This window comes from Xiphophorus maculatus, chromosome 18 (genome assembly GCF_002775205.1).
Source record: "Xiphophorus maculatus strain JP 163 A chromosome 18, X_maculatus-5.0-male, whole genome shotgun sequence".
NCBI lineage: Eukaryota > Metazoa > Chordata > Actinopteri > Cyprinodontiformes > Poeciliidae > Xiphophorus > Xiphophorus maculatus.
Window position 1 is genome coordinate 21335888 of NC_036460.1, and position 20411 is coordinate 21356298.

The window sequence follows — 20411 nt, forward strand, 5'->3', positions numbered from 1 at the left end:
AATGCAAATAGCAAGGTCCTGTAAAACTATGGAGAGTACAATGGGGATTGTGGCAGCTCTGCGACTTTAGAGAAAAGAAGGAGTCTGTGGGAAGTGACTGCAGCTGTTTGAGAGATACTTATTAAATACGACTGAAGAAGCAGATTAAAAAGAGGAAGATAAAAAAAGAAAGCCAGAAGATAGTGATGTTTTACATTCATCCAAATCATCTGCTTGGTGGATTTTTCTTTATTTAGTGAATGATCCTTTATAGTCAAACTCTTTGTTTCTCTCTGTCCAGTGCTTCTGTTTTAGTGGTTGTCCTGTTCTCTTCTCTCCCACTCAGTTAAAACTGATACTGAACCTGACAGAGGCTGCTCCTACAGGACTAGGCCTGTCGCGATAAACGATAAATCGATTAATCGTACGATAAATGAAAACTATCGACGTCATTTTAATTATCGGCATTATCGTCTCTTCCGGCCCTTTTCTCTTTCTGTTAATGACACTGAATGAAAAAAAGGCTCAACTCCGGTGCTCTCCACTGACTCCTCCCTTCCTAATTTCCTCAGTGTAAAGCCCAGCGCACACTACACGATCTTAGACCGGCTGATTGTCGGCCCATTTTCAAAACCTGACAGACCACACATTAGCCGACAGAAATCCACCGGGTTCGGTCCTGCCATGTGGTGTCCAACAATGGGCACAAAATAATGGCTACAAGTTCAGTGAACTCATTTTAAAACCAGGCATCAATCAATGCTTTACTACAATCTACCTGCAATGCATGTGGCTCTAGTGTCAGCGTAAAGTCCTGACTGAATGAAAATCATTAGAACCTATTTATGTCAGTTAAGGAAGAACAGCAACAAGTTACCGGGTTTATCAACTGCGGTAGCAATTTCGCTCCAACTCCTCCTCTTGTCATTTCTATATTCTTTGCATGTTGAATAAACATTAATGTTGTTTCCACATATCATCTCCGATGTCCGCTGGACTTCGGGTTGCGCCGTGTCAGCTGTTTGGGATTCCCCGACGTAATTTCCCCTCAGGAAACACGGAGGAGAATCCGCGCTTTCTGATTGGCTACCTGTCACATTCAGCAGGCTGCGTTAAGCTCCCAGTCGGGAAAACCCCTGATTTAGATCGGAGGACGATCTACCGTAACACACCACACAATCTTAGAAAGACCAACGTTTTAAGATTGTTGTAAAGGGAAAAATAGGAGCAAAAAATCTGTAGTGTGAACTATTGCATCAGGTAGTCGATGTGCCCATCTTCTCTATTTAAATCTAATTATTACTGAAGGGCAACATAATATACACACTTCATAATCTGCACTCTTTTGGTTGAATGCAGTATTTATTTCCACTTTGGCTTTATGTTTAGTTATTTTTTTCAAGTGCGTTTTTTGTTAATGGAGACCATTTTATTTTCGTTTTTGGTTGTTTTGTTTATTTTGTTTATCAGCTCCAGTGTTTAAGTGTTCTTTTGAAAATAAAGTGTATCTATCTTTGGCAAGAAATCGCATGCATTATTACGTCATTTCCATTAAATCAGTGTAAAAAGGTCTTCAAACAATATTATCGTTTATCGCAATAATTTTTGAGACAATTAATCGCTCAGCAAAATTTGCTATCGTGACAGGCCTATACAGGACATTTCTTTCTGTGAGAAGGGAGAAATTTTGCATTAGAGACTAAAATTAATGTTTATTTATATTAAACATATCAAACACAAGGGTTGTCTCTTCCCAAACTGAAACAAAAAGCAGCAGTTGCTAAAACCTATACAAGAAAATGTAGTCTTTTCTTTAGTCGTGAATTAAAGAAAGAATATTTAACTTATGCAATTGAAGTTCAACCCAGTCCACTTCAAACAGCCTACACTACTCAGTGACTAAGACAGTAGAGAGTGTTTGTCCTCATAGATTTCTCCTGTTTTTGCTCTTTTGTCACACTTCAATGTTTCATATCACTCAACAAATTTTAACATCATATACAGTTAACCCGAGTAAATACAGTAGCTGTATAAGTGTGACACAAAAACAAAATAAATCTGTAAGGGACCGACACTTTCACAGCACTGTAGGTATGAGTCTTTGGTAAGTTTTTAAGAACCAGGTAACTTTGACACACGCAGTTAATTCACTGTCAGTTCTGTCCTTGCCAACTGGAAGTGAATAGAGTTCCAGTTTCCATATTAATCCACTGAGTGGTAATAAGAGGTTGGTCAGGTAAGACTAAGAAAGCCAGCATATTGAGCACACGGCTTGTTTCTTGAATGCAGAACAATAAAATATCCATTTGGATATGATTCAAAGGACTATTGATGTTTGATGAAATTCACAATCACAAATGAAAGAAGTGCAAGACTGCTGGCAGAGCTGACTGGCATATAATCGGCAAAAGGGGATTGGGAAGGCACGGAGGGCTGCTTCACAAGATGGGGAGCTTATGGAGCGATGTACCCGGATCAATTCTAACAATGTTCATTTTCTGCACGCACCATTGGGAGAGGTAGTGAAATAGAGACAGATTAATATGATTGTCTCTGGGGGCTTAGACCTAAGGAGGGATGCAAAAGCTTCAGCTGAATGAATACTGATGCAATTATAATCTTTTACCGTTTAAAAACAATATACATCTAAATAAGATTTGTTCTGTAAGATTAGGTTTTAAATGCTTAAATAGTGCTCTACAAGCTTACTAATGTTCAACCAGGCCCAAAACGAGTCATAAAACCTTGGAATAGTTTTCCAAGATGGATAACTGTCTTCTGGTTTTGGTCTGCTTTGCAACCCCAGAACCAGAACCAAACACGGAGAAGCAGCATTCAGCTTCCTTGCACCACAAATCTGAAACAATCTTACAAAAACTGCAAAACAGTCGAAACACTGAGTTCCTTAAAATCCGGACTAAAAACCCACCTGTTTAGAGTTGCTTTTTGAAACATTATAAATGAAACATTAATCAACAATCTGACGTGTGACGATCTGCCATCTGACAAAATGTAATGCTTCAATTATTGACTGTGTGTTCAATGACTTTGTATTGTTCCATTTTATGACTTAAAGCACTTGGAAGTGCCTTGTTACTAAAATGTTCTATGCAAATAAACTTGATTGAACTGAGCACTAAGAGTACTGCAGCTGGTAAACTAAGAATGCAGATATCAGTTCATTGACTTTCCTTGCATTTAAAGGACTACTCAGGAGTAATATCTGGTAACATACTATATTCCAAGTGTCATACATTTACACTCTGAATAATGATATTATCTGTAATGAGTTGAATTGAGCTTAATTGGGCTTAGTTGCCACAAATGATGTATATTTTCAATGGCTGAGACATTCAAGCGACAGGAGTTGTGGAGATCAATGCAAAGTATGATTGTGCAGTGAAAGAAGAACCATAAATTAATTTCAAAATGTGTGTGGCATACAAAGCAACTAACTATGCTTTGATGTCAGCCTTTCCATCACAGCGCTGGCTGTATGATAAGGGTTTTTGTTCCAAATGTACCTCTCTGCCTTAATTTTAAGACCCCAGTTAGTAATCACATCAGTCACATTGGATTTTATTTTATGGGAATCAAAGATACAAATAAATGGAAACTTTTCAGATTTGTATTTGTACCACTTTTTTTTAAAACCATGCGTCTTTTTCTTCACAGTCACGAGCTACCAAGTGTGTTTATCACATAAAATAGAAAAAATACACTGTAGAAGATTTTTTTAAAAATTACACTGCAAGATCTTATTGTAGTGTAATGAAACAATAATTAAATTATCTCTTCCCATTTCGGACACACAAGCATTCACAAAAGTACATTAACATTTTATGGCCAACTTCTGCCAAGCCAGAAATAGGCAAGCAGGGATGAGCTGCTGTGGAAACAGATCCTTATAAGGGAAAGTCAAATTGCTTACTGTAATTGCCAAGTTGTATTATAATTGTAATGTTTCTACAGAGGTTTTCTGTTAGATGAATGTAGGTCTGAGATTTTTACAATAACAAAACAGGTTCTTGAAATTACATTTCAGTCCAACAGGTTCTCCTTTTGCGTTTGTCCAGCAGGCCAACTAAACAGAACTACCATTTTCTATCAAGCACTTCACACCCACAAAAGTATAAGTCAAACACTTAGGAAAGCTCCTTAGTATGCACACTGCACTCTACTGTCTAATTTACTTGTGAGCCTGAAAAATATCGTAGAGATGAGAATTATACTCTGGTCAAAATGGCTTATTGGGGAAGTTGGAGACATCAAAAAGCAGCTCTAAACTGAGTAAATGATACTACGAAGTAATCATCTTGAAAGACTAATCCCTGGCAGTTTAAGCCATCTGTGAAATTAAAAGTTAATCATGGGTGATTAGCTTAAAAAAGACAAAACATGCAACATCAGTTCAGTCCATTGGTATATCCTTTATCGGTTTGCAACCCAATGTGCAATTGATTTGTAGCGTTGTGAACTTAGCGTTTGTAGCATAATAATTAGAATGAATCTACAGCAAGCATGCCATTTATCAGCATGAAAATAACACAATGAGAAAATGCACATTTCAGTATTCTCTGTACTTCAGTGAGGGACTGAGGCCATTTCAGGGCCCATTATAGGAGTCGTCTTTGAAATCCACAGAGATGTAAGGCGGCCTAGAGGGTTTCCTGACACTATGTGAATGAATAGCTGCCAGTTGTTCGGATCAATGCAGTAACTTCACTACACTTTTTTTTTGTTTTTGGAGAAAACAACCAGTATGCTATATAATTTGTGCATGCTGTTGTGTATTACTGGATATAAGGACACAAAGAAAAACTTTTCAATAACTTTCTCTTTAGAGGCTGGATATACAGAAGTCCAGATATTGGATGTGTACTTACCAGCCACCTTATTGTGTATACCTATCAAAAGTGCTTGTTGATGCAAATCACCAATAGCATGGTAGTAACTCAATGCATTCAGGCATCAAAATGTTATGAGGATGACTTGTTGAAATTGAATATAAACACCACAATGAGAAGAAAATATGATATAGTGCATACAGTATGTGTTGGTACAAGATCTCCATAAATCAGACAGTTTGTGAGACTGTCTGGTTTATGGAGATCTTGCACCAAATGGTTCAAATCTGACAAAATATCCAGTGAATGCCGGTTGTGTGGGGGAAAAAATGTCAGAGGTCACTGGAGAATGGGCAGAGTAGTTCAAGAAGATTGCAAGACAACAGTAGCTCAATCAATCACTTGTTTCAACTAAGGTATCAGAAATACCATCTCCTAAATAGGAAACAGAGGCTACAATTCACACAAGCTTACCAAAACCAAAACTGGACAACATTCTTGCAAAAATCACACCTTTTCCAATGAGTTCCAGTTTCAGCTGTGATATTCAGAGGGTACATTCAGAAACAACCCAGAATATTGAATCCACCTGCCTTGCATCACTGGTTCTGGTGATGCAAGGCATGCTGTGATGTCGGATACGTTTTTGGCATACTTTCGGTTCTTGTGTACCCATAAAACTTAATTTAAACACCATAACTTATCTTAGTAATGCTGCTGCCTGTTTCCTTCAATTCATGACCACAGTGTTCCCATCTTCTGACGGCTACTGTCTTTAAGATGATGAACCATGTCACCATACTCAAATAATCTCGAAAATAGGCTCTTGAACATAAGATCCTTGAACTTCAGTGTCTCCACAGTAACCAGCTTTAAATCCAGCAGAGTGCCTTAGGCATGTGATAAAACAGGAGATTCACACCATGGATGTGCAGCCGATTGATCTGCAGCACCTTGTAACACTATTATACCAATAAATAAATAAAAATTAGGGTAAGTGAGCTGTTGAGTGATTAGCAGTATCTCAGCTATTGTGAATTTAGCTTTATTTGAGGTAGTTTTTGAAACCAAGCAGAAATACGCTGCACATATAACTTCTAAATAATTGTTTTGCATTCAATACAGATGTAAAGGTTACGGAGGGGTTTAGCATTGTCGTTGTGAATCAGTTTTCAAACTCATAAATTTTTATTATGCAATTTAGAAAATTGTGTAAATTGAAAAGTGCAATGATTGACAAGTTTTCGCTTGAGAACTAAAATTAAAACGAAGAAAAAACTAAAAGAGCAGAAGCAAGCCTGATCAAAGTCAGGCACCCACAATGTCTGATTTACTAAAATATTTGTATTGATTTATGAACAAGATTAAGTGGAACTGACTTATTAAGTTTGAGCTGCTTTCATACTCTATAAAAACACAAGCCTATTTTACATTTTGACATTCTATCAATACTACACCAGTAAGTATTTCTCCCTCACTACAGTCATTAATCAAGGCATTTTTTTCTCTTAATGATGGCATGCTCACACAACATCTCTGACTTTACAAAATATATTTTCACACATGCTTTGTGTCCCTAAATTTAACAGACATCTCCTGAACGTGTTGCATATGAGAATACAAATGTTTGCAACATTTATCTCAGATGTTTTAAAGAGATGGCACAGGCAGCTCACTAATAAATGCTTAAGAAAAAGTCAGGCAGGTAAGCCAGCATATAAAATATCTTTCTAACTGAATGGTTATGGTTTTGCATCATTACTCGAGTCTGCTATTTATAACTGAAGTATGTGACGGAAGTCCTTGCAAAGGTACTTTTGTAAGATCATCATCAAGCTCCAAGTATATTTGATCTCCCAATCTATTCTGTCTTCTGCAGCTGCAGCAACCTGCAAGTGTTTAGAACACTTTAAAGAGGAGCAAAGAAACAATCTTGCTTTTAATGCATCAAATTTGAGTATTTTGCAAGGCAGTAGTGAAATAACTTTATGTTACACTACCAAATCGATTCAACATCTGAGCTTCAAACACTTCTGAGTTCATTTGGCTAACCCAGGGTTAACAATCTGCTGAAGCACAGTTCTGGAGTTGCCTTTTGATTTGCACAAATAAAGGAACACTTTGTCCTTTTCTTTTAGGGAGAGATGTGAAAATCAAAAGCCAACTTTAGTGCAACTAAAGGAAGGTTTCCACTCTACAGACACCCTGCATTAAGTATCTGACACAATGCTACTTAAGCATTACAAAGGTCACCTTGGGACCGCTTATTGCTTTGTAAAACATTTGACATTCATAAAGTTGAAGACTGTGTAGCCCCTGTGCACACTAGATGGATTACCAGTTGTGATCCGCTGTAAGAACAGTTTGTGAAACACACAGTCACATGATAAAAGAAGAGGAAATTGATAAGGGCATTTCTGTCATTGTGTGTTGCAATGCAAGAGATCTAAAAATGGGTATGGGCTGCATCACACATACTGCTTGTAAATTAAAGACTCTTCTGTCATCACACAGTTACAGGCACGTGGATCATGGAGACTAACGGTAATCAACCAAGTTCATTTAAGTACTAATAGAGTGTATTTTAGCAGAAATAGAAGATTAGATTTCAACTCATGGTTGAAAGGCAGCAAATCTAAAGTAAACTAATGTAGAAAAAATTCTCAATTGTAGTCAGTTGTGACATTGGGGAGTCAGAACTTTTTTTGAGCGAGTATGTAATGGAAAAAATTAAACACAAGCAAGAAAAGGTGTTCTATAAAGTTACAACCCACCTGGTTTCAACTGATTGATCCTTAATGCGTTGTTGCAAAAAGACTGATGGGGATGGCTGAAATTGAGCAGACACATAAGGTATAGCTGGGAGTAAGTCAAACATGAGATTCAGCATAACGTATTCTGTAAGGACGCCAGGGTTGGGTCTACAGTCTTTGACAATGGCAGAAAGCCTGTTGGGACACTTAAAGTAAATTGGCAACATGACATCTTTTTTCAACAGCTGGACAGTTATAAAAGAAGAGATAGCTCAATAAAGAATAAGCTTTAAAGCACTACTTAACAAAAATAAAAAATAATTTAAAAGTGTGCAACAAAAACCCCACAAAAAAACAAACTACTATTTCTGTGTAGTAAACATCTATCCCACCTTTTAATAGAGGATGGTGATAAAGATGCTATTTTTGTTGTAATTAATGACACTCCTTGTATAATGTTTACATCATTAGATGTTTAAAGCAGAGAAACACTTGGAGGAAACTTTTGCTAAAGTTTCCTCCAAGTGTTTCTCTGCTTTATTGGGTGTCAAATTATCCAGATATCTTAGCAGTTTATGTGTCAGGGGTTTTGCAAAACCAACTTGGAGAACAAATGTGAATTTCAAAACTGCCTAATGATTAAACATTCTACCGTTGCTTAATGGGTAGCAGAAAATGAGATGATTTAACAAATTGAGTCTGATAAAAGCAGTTTAATATAAAAAATTTTATATAAATAAATCCTGGATTGGACATACATACTGACTTTAAGAGTGCTCACTAATAACTGGCCAATATTTAGCAAGGGTGAGAGGAGTAAGCAAGCAAATAATTTGAACTGACTCAGGTCAGTTTTACTTTGAACCAATTAACCAGTGACATGATGGTTGCGTTAGTTCCAAAGGTCCAAGACCACTTTTTACATCCCAACAAGAATTCTGCAGATATTCCTGACAAAGTAGCCAGAGAAGATAGACTGATTGTAGCAGTGAGGACATAAAATGCTGCCAACATCAGCACCCAGAGGAATCACAGAAGATGCGGACAGGACAAAATAATCACTCAAAATTAGCACTTCTACGCTGTCTGCGTGTTGAACTATATTTAGTACTTTATTTGTTACAATAGTTATGCTATAACTGAATCTCTGCAGACATGCAGAGGTTCTTCTTTTTCTAATGTAGCTGTTGCTTTTAGTACCTGGCAGTTTCTCAATATTTTATGTGGTTTAGGCAGTGCGAAAACATTTAAAAAGGTAAAACCAAAAAACATATGCCAAATCCAATTTGTGCCAGTGAGATGGTTAATCAGGAGTTAGACAAAAATAAAGTCGTAAAATGAAAAGCTTTGTTAAAAGCACCTTTCAAATTGTAGATGCATAAAAACGACGTGCAAAAGGCGGTAAAAGTTTAGAGGGTTTGCGTTATTTTTTAACATGCGTGTAAATTTCACCAGAGTCATAAGATCAGTCATGTGTTTGAATAATTTAAAGGATCTTTACATAAATGGCATCTAATCAGGCTTAATTTGACTTGATAAGATTAATTGCCTATTTGGTCTTTAATAAATATATTCTGGCACGTTGTCTTCAAGTTTCTTTCATCTTAAAGTAGATTTTGTGTGAAATAATTTAGTATACAGTAAATCATCCTCTGACTACATTACATGAGTTAATCTAGATAAGATGTTAAAACTATCACAAAATGTACTTGTGCATGATTTAGGAGGCAGCAACCAATCTGCAAAAATGCAACATAATCGTATGAATGGTTGATGAGGAGATCTGTCTAGTTAAGTAACTGTGACTGTTGTCTCTTATCATAACAATCAGTAGCTGGGAATAACTGGGGCTGATGCTTACAGAGTTCATATTAACCCGGCAGCTAATATATTCACTCTGTGCTGCGGAGCACTCATATAGACTTAACATTTATTAAATGGCTGCGACTGAGTGAATTTGGTGCCGACAGCTGTCACATCTTATGATATTAGCAGTAGGCTATTAATTCTTTCACGCCATTTAACCCAAGACATGAAAGCTCCAGCTTTAAAATACTGGCTCTGGCTTTTTAAAAATGCTGATGTTAAGACGGACGTTTGACTTCAATGTTCTGTTTCAAAGCGGCTTCCTCTTTAGCGTTTCTAACCAACAATGCACCGCCAGAGCGCGAGAACATGCGCTAGCTCAGGTAGAAAAGGGAGTCACAATGCGTGCTACATGTACACCGTGTCCATCTGGGTTCTCTGTTTTCCCTTGACCACCACTTGAATCCCTTCAAGTACTTTATCTATGCCAGCTTGCTTTGCACTTATTCTCCTTCTCATTTATCACTGTCTAAACGTTTGACAGGTTGTGCAGTGGATATGGATCATCTTTGACAGACAAATAAACCGCTCACCAAAGGGGCACCAAGCACACAGACGGCTATGCTGTTGCAAGGAAAATGTGCAAAGAGATAAAGCCATGAGGAGGCACAAACAGGTATGCTAAAGGCCACGACCTGGCATTACTATGCATTGTCCTCACACCTGGGGCATAGAAAGGTAAAGTGACACAAAAAGCCGATGCGTTCTGCTAAAATATGACTCCCGGAACCTGTTTAACTCTTAACACCCAGAATGAGATTTTGTACAATGATTTTCTCCCATTTTCCGCCTGTGTACTAAACCAAAACATCGCACAGAAAAGGACTTTACCCTCAGAGTACTATAAATCAGTCAAGTTGTACAGATACACCCCAGAAATATAACTGACTAAATGGCTTGCTTTTGCCGTGTGTGAACCATGCTGGGTGCGTATGCTTCAAAGGCTGAAGGATAGACACACGGCAGCTAGTTAACATTCACAACTTTGGGGAGTTGAGCTCCCATGTCCAATCCATCAATTGATCAAGAACGCAATGAGACCATGAATCTTACTTCGTTTTTCTTGTCAGCACACAGTGCACACGGCCTCTGCTGTAATATTATATTTGCTCACCCTGCCACTGTCACTTAATCGAGATTTTACAAAAAAGAAACATATTTTGAACTTATAACTAAGTAGTTTTTCATGTTTTCTTTTAGTTCCATTCTTACACCAATTTTTTTCCACCGGATAGATTCACATGCTTGTTTGTGAGCATTTTGCTTGTTTGAAACATGAGTTAGACTTAACATTTTTGAGAAAATATGCCATTTTAGGATTGCATCAGAGGGCTTGTCATACCCACTGATTTAATATATATAAAATATACAATAATTTGCATCTATATGCATCCATCATTAAAACTATGTCAGTCTCTCAAAAATATTACAAAACACCAATGGTTAATACTATGTTTGACAAAATCTTCATCTAAATGTTGGTTGATGCCAACCTTTGGCTGAGCTTTCTGCTCCTCCCTGTTAGAGTCTTCTGCTCTTTCATGCTCATCTTTGTCAAGTCATCTTGCAGGTTTAAACTGTGCTTTGCAGCGTGCAGCAGAGTGCTGTTTTTCAGCAGTAATCCTATCCCAACGCGACACATAGGACTGTTTTCAGTGCCTTGTTCCTCGTTCCTGGCATCTTCAAAAAGATACCTGAACATCATTCAATCAGTGGATTCAAATGTTGTATTAACTTCAGCAGATAACATACAAGGGGAAGTCTTTAATTAAACTGTACATTGGGAAATTAGAAAGCTTTTAAAAGATCTAACACTTCAGACAGCAATAGTAACTCTAACCAGAGGTGTGATTCATATATGCTGCTTAGTAAACAAGTTACTCTTTCAGCAAAAGAGGTTTTTGTCATCCTTTAAAACTTCTATTGCATTAATTGCAATTACTTGTTCTTCAACAATCATGTAACCTTTTACAAATTATGATAATTCAAACTCTTTGAAATGAAACTGCTTGAATTATCATAATCATACATATTCATCCTTATAAAGACTGAATGGTGATGTATCAGGATTTTCCAGAAATGAGGCCAAGAAACATGTCTGCTTTTTTTTTTTTCACTCTGCAAATCTGTAAAAGACCTGAAGTATGTTGTATCTCTCAATATTTTTTTATTAATATGTTTAAAAAACATTAATAAAACATGTCTTTTATCCAACTCTAAATTAATAACAAATAAATCTAACACCCAAACACAAAATGCTTCGACAGTAAGACCCATAAGGAACAAATTGCTAGAAAATCGGGCATTTAGTTTAAATTAATTGACATCGTCACTCTGACTTGCTCCATTGTGCTCGATTAAAGTTGCACAGCTCGCTTTGCAAACCTCAGCAAACCAGACGCCGGGTAAACTGAAGCACAGATGCAAGCAAACGGCTGCCAATGGGTCAAGTGTCTGGTAACACTTCACCCAGATCAGAACTGAAACAAAGATACGCTGCCATGTGATTTTCAAACTGCCGGAGGAATTGAGTTTGACCTAGTAGATCTGTACAATCCAACACTGTTTTTAACAACAACCAAGGGCATCGCAAAAAAAAAAAAAAGCAGCCATGAGGCCTCAGCAGTGCCATGAGAGTATAAATCCTACAGTGAAATCTCCACTGCCTGGTATTTTTGACAGATTAACCACTTTAATTCAGCAGATAAGGGTTGTAAAGTTGTGATGCTGGTTTGAAATTGGTTTGACTGATTTTGACTTCCGCTTCCTAATGCATTGAATAGTGATGTAGGGAATTTAAATGAAGCATCTTACATTTGAAACAGATCTCATCCATTGTGCCCATGTGGAAAAGAATAGAAAAATACATTAAAGATTTCTCAGAGTTGAATATGTTTAGGCAAGGGATCTGTTTTGAGTAAAATGAATATCATCATACTGTCATATTCTGAGAATTTATTAAAACTAGTTAATTGAACAAAACAAAAAAGTTTTCAGAACTAAACTAAGACAAAATAATAATCATTTACACTATACTGATGCAAGAGATCAGAAATATTTTTTTTAATTAACCTTGATTTTTATTCACAGCTTTAATGCTTCTAGTTGGTCAAGTTCAGATGACCAACTAATCTGAACATTATTTAGTACAATCATATGCGTTTGTGCTGGAAATCAACATAAACTAGAAATGAATGGGTCTCACATGAAAAGATGCTGATTTAAGAATTGATGTTTTTTTCCCCTAGAATACTGTGACACCCTGATCTTTATCTCAATATTATTTTTTCTTGATTTATTAATTTCTTCTACTTTTTTTCTTAAATTGACAACAAGCTAAAAGTAAATTTGATGGAATCAAACTAAACTGGTCCGGTTTTCTCTAGGAATGAAGCTTGATTGGGATCATTTGTATTGAACTGTATTACTTCCAGCCACTTCAGTTTCCACAGGGGTCATTAAAACCTCCAGTCCTGCACTTTTCCTTAAAGCAGCTTTGGTCTGTAAAGTGTGTGCACTTACTGTGATTGTCTTGGGAATAATTTTTGTTAACCTGCAAACCACTGATCCTCTTCTAAGTACCACCAGACATAGTCCACTTGACGCCAGTGATACTTGTATCATAGTTTGGGAATGATGAATATTGATAGAAAAGTTGCTAAAGTGGCATGGTGTTTAAATATCTTGTTTCAAACAAATACATTATTGTGTAAAAAACAAAGATCTGTGTATTTATAAAGCAATTATAAATATTATTTACATTTTTTTTTTACTTTTGCTTGTACCATAAACAATTTGCTTACAGTCCACCTAGTTATTTTCTCAAGAAAACTCAATAATTTATTTTTTTTTAAATCAGTGTTTGGTGTAAAGAAGGAGATTTCAGCTTGCTCGATTAATGTTTGTTTTAAAATAATGTAAGTAAAATTCAGACCTTTTTGTCTGATATGACCATGACCAAGCACTGGAAATCAGACTGAAATAAATCTACCTTGGCTAATGTTATTGAGTAGGTGAGGACGATTGATAGAGTAGATTTTGATAGGAAGCATCTGAAATACTAGCATACCTATCACCAATGTACAATTATTCGAAGTGCTGCAGTCAAAAACCCTCAGCAAGAATTTAAATAGAGCTTCATTACTAAAAATGACCATTGATTAGTAGCAGACTCACTCTAAGAGTAAGGTTGCAATATTAACAGTTCATAGCGTGCGCACATTAAAATGCAGTGAATGCTAACATTGATTCGTTAGTCATTGCTCTTTTTTTATCTTTAGTGGCAAGATAAAAACATTTCTAGATTTCAAAGTGCATTGAAGATGCATTTTTAAGTTAAAAAACTAATACAGAAGAAAAACAGCCCGCAGAGCATCTGAGGCCTATTTATATTAGTCATGGAAATGGACTCGATTTATCAACCAGAGACTGTTTTTCATCAGGTTGGTTTTTCAAAAACAGCTCAGGGAAGGAATCACCAGAGAGGAGTCCCAAATAAGCTAGGATTTCACTTGTCATCTCACAACATTTCTGTTTTGACAATCTGACCATGCAGAACAGATGTTCCTGCAAAAAAATAATAGCCCTAATTTATTCTTGATTTGATCATCCTACTAAGTTTTTATGCCTAAAATACCTTCTGATTTGCCAAAATGATCTTAAAACTGTGCTTGGAGCAAAAATAAATTCTTGAAATTCATCCAAATCACAAACACTGTTTGAGCCAAAGTCATTATGCTAATACCTTCGTGTTGTTTTATGCATTGTTGTTGACTTCTGTTAATATTAGTACTATCTTTGAGGGTAAGAGCGCCTCCTTGTGAACAAGGTTAGCACCAAGATTTAAGAAAAAAAAAAAAAAAGAGTACACCTCAGGAGAAAAGAGGAATACAAACAGGTAGTTCATCTTCCTTCTGACTTTTTTGATCAATGTATTGCATCACTTACAATTCATTCTTGGGGAAAAGAAACTGTCTTCATCTTGGTGGCTGTTGAATCACTTGTGATCGACATGAGGATTCAAATGGAAAGGAAACATTTAGCTGTGTTTTTCTGAAAGAAGAGTGCTCAGAGAAATAAGGCTGGAGAGGGAACGAGACTCAGTATTTGTTGATAATCATTCAGGTTAACATAAGATAGATGCTTCAAAGTTAGAAAGCATAAATGTTTAAAACAGAAAAATAGAAGCAGGACAATGGCTTTATATGGATCCTTAATGACCTATCAATATTAAGCAGGGGATGCATTTAAATAAGGGCACTTAGTGTAGGTGCTCTTCTTAGAAATACATTTTTGAAGCACTTGTGCTTTTGTTTAAGGCTGTTCTATAATTTATTAATTTATATCTTAAGGAATTTCGCATAACATTATGAAAAACAATCACTCAAAATAAATGGCAATCTCAAAAACATATCAAATAAACAGAGAAATACACCTTTGGTCCCAGTTAGAAATACAACAAGAGAGGATAAATGTTGCACTGATCACAGTTTTCTGGTCGATCATCAATCTTTCAAACAGCCTAACCTGCTGATCCCGCTTGACTGCACATATATAAAAGCAATTGGACACTTATTCAGTACACAGTTTACACAAGTTATACTTTTTTATGTGGCGCTTATGCGCACTAAGTTACCAGTGCTAATGTGGGTAACTTTCCTCGTGGTCATATCAAACTGCTGCACGTGTGACAGTGCTAAAACTGAAAGGATTTATTATGTTTTTTGCCAACTACCATAAGTGAAATGTGTGCCTTTGATTTAAATAGATACAAAAATATCAAAATTAATTACCAATTAATAGTTTGTAACTTTGACTTTCTATACATTTGAAGGTATACTCCAAACAAACCTTGGGGCTGCTCTGTAACCTCTGACTTCCTAATTTCATAAAGAGTTGTTATTTTTCCAACTTGGATACTGAAAAATCTGACTGCTACGTATGAAGCCAGTTCAATAAAAAAGTAAAAAAAGTTAAAGTTGCAATCAGAAATTTGGTAGCATTCATTAAACCTGTGACAGAAATACTGCTATACAATCTCTACCATTGTGGACATATTACCACTGTGTTTGAAGGCATAAAATAGAAAACACTATGCTGGCCATCCAAATAACAGAAACAGGTATTCCAGTCACTTATATTGCCACTGGTGTATAAAATCCAGTACCTTGGCATGCAGACTATTTTTACAAACATCTGTGAAAGAATGGGTCAACTTCAGTAGCTCAATGATTTCCATTGTGGTACTGTGGCATGATGCCAGCCAAGGGCGTAGGTTTGGTCTAAGTTTTGGTGGGACCTTACAATTTACTGACCAACCCCCCAACCTAACCCTCTTTTTTGGTGGCGACATGGTCTCGGAGACTCATAATAAATGTCAAACTCAGAAGGAGACGCGTTCACTGTCAGCACCATGGACCAAGCTTCCGTTTCGCGTGTGGCCAGCTGGCCGCCGCCTGTTGCAGCCAATCAAAGAACGTAGATCCACGTTCTTTGAGCCAATAGCGGGTCGTCATAGTTCATAACAGCGAATTTTAAAATGAATGCTACCACTGCATAGTATATTGAAATATTAAACTAATCAATGTAAATTTTTGTTTATTTATTTTGTTTTTGTTAAAAAATACTTTTTTTTTAATTTTTTTTATTAATATGGCCAAAATTGGTCGGGACTATTTTATATCCCTTGAATATTGGTCGTGACATGTCACGACCGTCCATACCCAAACCTACGCCCATGATGCCAGCTGTGCAATAAATCCAGTTGTGAAATTTCCTCTGCACCAAATATTTTACAGTCAACCGTAAGTGGCATCATAAAAAAGTGGTCGATAGCCCCAGTCGTCCAAGCCTCCAGTGGCCTTCAGATTAGCTCCAGAACAGTGCATAGAGCGCTTCGGGAGATGAGTTTCTGTTGCAAAGCAGCTGTATCCAAGCCTTACATCACCAGGTGCAATGCAAAGTGTCAGGTTCAATGCATAGTTGTAATGCACACCCCCACTGGACTCTACAACAGTCACAATTCAGGGGTTGAGGCTTTGGTTGGTAGTTGCCAGACTACATTGTCCAAAACCACTTCTCCTTGCAGGGCTGGCATCTTTCTCTAGCTTTCATTGAGAGAGAGATACAATAACACAGTGGGCAGCTCACCAGTCCATCACACAGGCAACACAGAGACAAACAACCATGCATACCTAACAGTCATGTTTCTGTCAAGCCAGCATGAATGCACATATTCACAAGAAGAACGTGCAAACCCCAGGCCAGGATTCGAACCTAGGACAAAGGAAGTTCCATAAAGACACTGACAAGTCTTGGTTGGAACAACATGACCAGTTTGCACAGATTCCTGACCTCAGCCTGAGCCAGGTCTTTTCATCCATCATCAGTGTCTGAAACCACATGTACACGTCTAGAATAAAGGTAAATAATTCTCATCCCTGACATCCGAAACCATGGGGAAAACCTTCCCGCAAGAGTTGAAGCTGTTGAAGCTCCAAAGGACGTACAGACAACATTTCAAACCACATGCATTATGAATGGGTTGTCTTTCAAGTTCATTTGCGACTGAAAGCAGATGATCAAATACTTCCAGCAACTCATTGTACTTTGGAATTAGTGTTAACAGTATGAAAATGATTAGCAAATCCCACAGGTTTTCAGATGAAGTAAACAATACGTCAGTAGTAATAATTGCTTAACTTGAATATCTACTAGCAAATTACATCTTGAGACTCTGGCATGTGTTTTTACAATAGTGTTTTTCAGCATGAAAACAGCTTGAGCTGTTTGTGTTTTTAAAATGAGCAATATTTCTACTTTAAAAAAAGGCCTTGAAATGGCTCTCAACAGGTGGAGACAGCAATGGATGAAAGCTATGTTCCTCATTGCAACATATTAAGCAAATAAAACAAATGTTCAAACAAGGACATTTGGATTAGTATAGAATTACTGCTGGAATCAAAAGTGGAAACAAAACAAATGAATCCACACAAAACATTAGAAAATGTAAAAATGTATATTTAATTGTCAAAAAAAAATATTAGGGAGATAAAAATGAAAAAAACATACCGTTACATCATAATGACTGTATGTGGGTCTGTCGCTCATCATGCTATAAATAACACCAGTAACCTGTAGATGCCACCAACACAGCAAAAAAAAAAGGAGCAGACCAAACCACAAGGTGGTGCCAAAAATATATCCTCCCTCCACTTTTTTCATGACAGCATCGCCAGTCAATCCCCCCTCCACACACACACACACACCCGCCCACTCCCCCACACACACACCTCCTGTGCATCTGTGTTTTGAGAAAAAAAGCCCACTTTCCCAACTGTGCGCTGAGCGTCACATCAACATGCGCCACACATCTGCTGTTCATCACCCACGAAATGAATTTACAGTCCGATCTGTGTCACTTTCTGCCAGCGCCCTCCCAACATCCGTCACGACCGAGACGTCCTCTCTGCCTCCCTTCCAACTAATGATTTGTGCTCTCCTGTTGCTGCCGCGCAAAGGACGGCTTCCATTCTGCCCAACATGCAACAATGTGCGCACGGCCAGAGTCCACACAAGACAACTGTAGCAGCTCGTTTATAAGGAAACAATCCGAGCTGCTCAACTCTGGCAAGAAACTAACAGCTTCAGTCATCCATTAATTAGTAATTGCATTATAAATAACTATTCAACTTATCCTGCACGAATAAGCGACGTCTACCAAAATGCTTCAATTGTGTTGAGTCAATCTTAGGCAACTGACATTCTTTTAAACTCTGTGCATTAATAAATTAAAAAGACTCACCTTTGCTGCCTCTTCGCTTGGCTTGAAAATCAATTTCCCCTCTCACTTTGGCGCGGGGTTTGTGCGCTTCGGTCCGCAGAACTCAGGTTGAATTGTAAGAAAAGCCTGTAATTGCAGAGTAACTCAATTTCCCCTCCTCAGGTCTCTGGATCTCCCGCAGCTCCCCTCCACCACCGACACTCGCAGGACAGAGAAATGGACAGATTAAATGCGATAGCGATAAGATCAACAGCGGTCCGGGGAAATCTCTCTTTTTTTGGGAGAGGGGGGTGGGGGGGGGTGATCAGATCTTTTCCCGCTTTCACGGGACAGAGGCAGAAAATAAGAGCGGAGGGGTTAAAGGGGGGGAAGAGAGCGGATGGCGGGGGAATCACATCCGAAGGAGTTTGAAAAATATCCCTCTTCTCTTTATCACCGGTAGAAATGAGCCCCTTTCTCCTCACCGGTTAAAGAGTTTTTATTGTTCCACGGGCCCACAATCTGATAGGCCGTAAGAAGTGGAAGGTGTATCTGTGAGGTTGATTGCAACGACGGCACCGGTGATGCTGCGTAACCCGCATCCCACTTCACCCGCTGAGGGAAGAGCGCAGAGAGAAAAAAGCGAGGCAGCTGATCCCTCTCTGCGCGGAGCTCCTGTGATCAAACACTCTGCAGCCTGCCAAAAATAAAAAAGAAGAAGAAGCCTCCTTCTTTTCACATCTTGCGTTGTTGATCCATCCACTGCGGTCCGGTGGAAAGGTTCAGAGCAGACTAAGGTGCGGGTGAGGTCTGTCCTTTCTCCTTCTTCCCCTCTCTCGTTCTCTCTCTCTCTCTCTTGCGCGAAGAAATTCTCCGTCAGAAAAGGAGATGCTCGGTGCCTTCCTCACGCAGAGACTGGCCGGGCGTGAAAAGGAAAACGCTCCGGACTCTGCATTGATAAACCCATCACAGGAGGTGGACGCGGTCCGCATACGGAATAAGAACACTGGTTTTACGGGGGAGAAAGTTAACCGTGTGACGTGTTGCTGCGACCAGTATGAGTCGTTTATTGGTGTAGAAAGAATATTTTAACACCCAACTTATCCAGCTGCCATTGTTATTTTGTCTGAAAGAGAAAGAAAAGGCGGAGTAGGCACAATAAATGTGTTGCTTAAGCAATAATTTCGTACTGGTTTTCATCTCACTAAAGTATTACAAAGGAAGCAAATTCAGTTTTCACATCTATTTGATAGAAAATCTCAGCGGGTCATCCAGTGCCCAGTAAAAGTAAACGGCCTTTAACTTATACGCTTCTTGGCATGTAGCGACCACAAATTTCAGTCTAGCTTATTGGGATTTAATGAGAAGCTAACACAAAGTAGTGCATAATAGAAAAGTGGAAGAAAAATAAAGTTTTTTGCTTTTTATAAAGAATCTAAGAAGTGTGCTGTGCATTTCTGTATATCCTCCCTATATACAGTACTCCAGTACCTAAAAATAAAATCCCATAAAAGCAATTGTATTCAGAAATATTCTAATTTGTACAAAGGGTCCATCTTAATCTCGGTATAAATAAAGCTCTTCTGTGACAAACTCAAGGGTTTGGTAGAAGTAAAAGAGCCACATGAAGAGCACAGTAGAAAGGTCCAATCTAAATTTGTAGAGAAGTTTAAAACAGGTCAGGCTATAGAGATATATCCCAAACACTGAACTTCTCACAGGGTTCTGTTCAGGTCATCATCTGAAAATGTAAGAAGTACAGAACAACCGCTAACCCACCTTTGCCGAGGTTATCAACTTCGGCAAAGGTCTAAAAAAAAAAAAAAAAATCAACCACTGTGCTTTTCTTTTCTTCTGTGAGAGAGGTTTTACTGACAAACCGGCCGACCAGATCATGTCTGCACATTTACAGTTAACAATAGTCACCCCATTGTCGCCAATTCAGCAACTTTCTTAATATATTGAGCAACATTTTAGACAAAAAACTGATATCGGCCAAACTCGGAATCGGTAAGTTAGGTTTTTTAAAAGATCGGTAATCGGCTAACGGCCAGAAAACTGCCACCAGTGCGCCCCTATTATTTATGTGTTTCAGTGGCGCAGTCAATGTGACCAATGAGCTTTTTTTCAGCTCCAGTCTTTATTTGACAGTGTAGACAAGAGCATAGGTGTGAGAGAGGGGGAAGAGGTGTGTGTAAGGTCTAC

General features: G+C 37.9%; 1 protein-coding gene across 4 annotated transcripts in view; it reads right to left on the reverse strand.

Annotated features, from left to right (window-relative positions):
• Nucleotides 1-19148, reverse strand: part of grik4 (glutamate ionotropic receptor kainate type subunit 4) — a 349633-nt gene extending 330485 nt beyond the window's left edge. For all 4 annotated transcript variants that reach the window (XM_023351803.1, XM_023351802.1, XM_023351801.1 and 1 more), the window contains exon 1: nucleotides 18249-19148. The gene's annotated coding sequence lies outside the window, so the exon portion shown is untranslated. The remainder of the gene's footprint in view (nucleotides 1-18248) is intronic.
• Between the last annotated feature and the right edge of the window lie 1263 nt (nucleotides 19149-20411).